The following is a 4,255-nucleotide window of genomic DNA, read 5'->3' as shown; positions in this document are numbered from 1 at the left end:
AGGGCTCCAGTAGGGAAAAATAGGCCAGTGAAGAAAAGAAATAAGGAAATAAACTATATGAAAACTAATAAAAAAACAAGTGATTTCTGCACAGCATTGGAGATTATAAGAAGGGCATCACATGCTCCAAGGCCTTTACGAAAGCCAAATTGCAAACTAGGGAAACCTATTTAGACGTTTTGCCAAAAGACGTTCAAAAATTTTAGATAAGATGAATAGACCCCGATAACGCTTCCAGGTACCTCCGAGAAACCAGCTTAAAGTAAACACAAGCCGACAAATCAAATCACTGGCAATAAAAAATTAATAAATAAATAAAAAAATAAAAACTATGCCTGTCGCAAAATAACAATGTCTAACGTATCTTTATATTTTCATAATTGTTCAACAAATCTGATTATGTCCCATCTAAATGGCAAAACGAATCACCAGTTTGGGGCAAATGTCTGGCCATAGATCAGGCAAGAAACACAAAGAAATTATCCTAATGGACTGACTCATATCTATTAGAAAGTCTTGACGGCGAACCAAAACATAAATTATCTAGGCTTAAATGGTATCACAGGATTGATATTGGTATAATTTACCTTAATGTTTATTTATTGGGGTGAAAAGTTTTATGATGAGATTACCGAGATTACTGTCAATGACATGAGCTGCCTTGCGCCGTCGTGGACGTGTCACACAAATAAAGAAATTAGTATATAGTGCTACTTACAACCCTTCAGGGGGGAAAGATATGTATGTGCGATTCGGTAATACCTACCTATCAATCAAACCTTTTAAAAAACTCTGTAAGATATTGACTTTAAGGCGACTATTACATGAAAACGTCTGAAATATCTTTCGTTATTAAAGAACTGCTTAGGATGAAAATATTACAAACTCCTAAAAGAATGGAGTCAGATGAAAACAAGAAAGTACATTTATTACTCAAGAGAGGTGTCAGTAGTTGAGCCGATATTGTCCTTTTCTGACTACCTATTAATCATAGTACCTCATGTCTGATATCTCTCTTGTGGCCTTTCTTTTGGATTATAATATCTCTTAACTTCAGATTACGTGAGATGACTTAGGACTCAGCACCTGTAATGCTTCTGAGACTTTTCAGTGGCTGGGATTGTCTGAGGCAGAATATATTTTGAGTCCAGCATCATAGATGGGTAATACCTCTTAAAGAGAGGGCTTCTGAGGCCAAGCTCTGGAACAAGCACCACTGGAACCATTTCTCTCTGAGATGAAGCCTAACTGTGACAGTAGCTATGCGATGCAAATTGCCTCTCCATGGAAGTGTCTCAGAGCGAGTTTGCCCAGTAAAGAGTGTCTCAGAGCCAGTTTGCCTATTTGGTAAAGTGTGTCTCAGAACCATTTTACCTCTGATAAATAGTCTCAGAGCCATTTTGCCTCTCTGATAAAGTGCCTCAGAGCCATTATATATCTGGTAAAGTGTGTCTCGGAGCAAATTTACCTTAAAAGTGCCTTGGAGCCAATTTGCCTCTGGTAAAGTGTCTCAGAGCTAATTTGCCTCTCTGGTGAAGAGTGTCTAAGAGCCAAGTTACTTTAGGGCCTACTGTCTCCATTAGTGAAAACTTCTGGTACTAGTTGTTCTCGTGGTAAATGTCACAGGACTGATGATGTTTCGATTCCAAAAACTATTCCGCGAAGAAACTCTTGATTAGCCTAACTATTAGGTTTTCACACTTCTAGTTCTAACTATTTTTGGGACTGACCATAGGCTAATCTCTAAGGGCCAATAGCTCTCAGACAAGCTTCCTCCGGATTGGGAATTTTGATAGATGACCGTACTGGTTTCATTGTTTCTTCCTTTGGAGAGAGAGAGAGAGAGAGAGAGAGAGAGAGAGAGAGAGAGAGAGAGAGAGAGAGAGAGAGAGAGAGAGGAGAGAGAGAGAACTCATAACATCTTACGCAACTACAATCATATATGAAAGAGATCAGAAAAAAAAATATTTTTGTTCAAAATAATATAATGATATTAAGACAGGACGCTCCAAATTATTAATGAGGACGGTAACACATCATGGAAAACTTAATTAAATATATTTTTTTCTTGAATTAGAAGGCTATAGAAATAATATTTATAGATAATATTCTTCAAGTTTATGTAATACGCCACAAATATCTCAGAAGGATTTAATTACTGAATTGTGAAGAAATGGTGTCACTCAATGCTATATTTCAAAAATAATTTTCAACCAAAAATGGCAAAGTCTGGCTCAAAAAATAGTCTAAAGATGAACTGCAATATATATATATATATATATATATATATATATATATATATATATATATATATATATATATATATATATATATATATATATATATATATACATGTGTGTATGTATGTATGAGTGTATGTATTTCTCTAATTCCTTGCCACTAGACAGGAAGAAGCTATCCCTCAAAATAAAGGAAGTTTTGTTGATCATAAAGAGTATAACGGTATAATCTGCTTCTTCCATTTAAAACTTGCATCATATCTCTCTCTCTCTCTCTCTCTCTCTCTCTCTCTCTCTCTCTCCTCTCTCTCTCTCTCTCTCTCTCTCTCTCTCTCTCTCTCTCTCTCTCTCTCTCTCTAAAAAAAAAAACTAAACATAAAATTCTTCAAAGGCTCAAAATAATTTGCATATGTTTTTCTCTCCATCAAAAATCTAAATATAACATTCTTCAAAAGCTGAAAAATAATTTGCATCTCTCTCTCTCTCTCTCTCTCTCTCTCTCTCTCTCTCTCTCTCTCTCTCTCTCTCTCTCTCTCTCTCTCTCTCTCTCTCAAGGCTTTAGCAGCATATCAGCTTTAAATATGGATATGGTTTCAGATAGTATTAGGAGAGCTTCACGCTCCCTGGAGGAACATTTGCATCTGAATCATCGCAGGACCTGTTAGGTGAAGTAACTGTTTGGCTTCCTTATCGGGAGACACATTACGAAATGATAAGGATTAAAATTGAGACGACTTGTGAAATTGTGAATTTCTTTTTATTCCGTAGCTTGACGCTCTGAAATAATTTTAGATAACTAAACACCCTTAGCTTGCGCGCGCGCGCGTGTGTGTGTATATGTGTGTGTGTGTGTGAATACAAACAACGTAGAGAGATTTTACCGTAAATTTATATCGAAGTGAATATTCACATCCATTATTATTATTATTATCATCATCATCATCATTATTATTATTATCATTGTTATTACTACCACTACTAGCCAAACACAATCCTAACTGAAAAAGCAGAATGTTATAAGCCCAACGGCTCCCGCAGGGAAAAGAGCCCAGTGAGGAAAGGAAATAAAGAAATAAATAAACATTTTTGACGGATCACATACACCAGTATAAGAATACTGAATAACAACGTATCTATATTTCTAAGTTCTATTAAAAACCTAAAGTAATATAAACTTTCTGTATGAGAAGTTGTTGTAGCATTTCTTTAATAAAAAGGCTCAAATTCAATTTCAAGTCCTATTTAAGACAGACACATCCTGCCTTATTGCGTAAGATGCTGACAGCCGCTAAACAATATTGGCTCAAGCCCTAAAGAATTAAGCAACTTTCATCTTTTAGTTTCTCCTCTTTCATTCTTTACTGCCAGTTCATTTTGAAATTATTTTATGTGTTATTTGGTTTGATCGATTTATTGATTATTTCCCTATCTATTTACCTAAATAGACAAATATATAAATCTCCCCTGTATGATAAAGAGCAAGTGTCTGTATGTATATAAGTATGTATGTATGTATGTATGTATGTATGTATGTATATGTACAGTATATAAATTTATATATATATATATATATATATATATATATATATATATATATATATATATATATATATATATATATATATATATATATATACATTTCTTTCCTATCACTCAGGGGAGGGGGAGTAGACATACCTTGGAAAGAGAGGGGGCTGCTCGAGAGGTACACTCGAAAACCCCTCTCCCACAAATTGCCAAACCAGCAGTTACAGTTAAGGAAAGGGGGAAGGGTGGGAAGGCTTGAATCTGTGAGTGCGTATGGGAGTACGAGTATATCTATCTAAATATCTAGATGTCATTTTTGACGGCTCGAGTACACTAGTAAATAATAGATTACGTTTACCAAAACCAGTCTCGGCTTTTATTCACATTTTACGAGATATTCTCAGGGGGTGGGAGACAGTCCTTCAATCTTTCTGCTATTAATTTTGAGTGAGGTTTTCAACCGTAAACCCCAAATTCCTACCCCAATA

The sequence above is a fragment of the Palaemon carinicauda genome, chromosome 6, assembly GCF_036898095.1.
Source record: "Palaemon carinicauda isolate YSFRI2023 chromosome 6, ASM3689809v2, whole genome shotgun sequence".
NCBI classification, from domain to species: Eukaryota; Metazoa; Arthropoda; class Malacostraca; order Decapoda; family Palaemonidae; genus Palaemon; species Palaemon carinicauda.
This window is presented reverse-complemented; position numbering follows the sequence as displayed.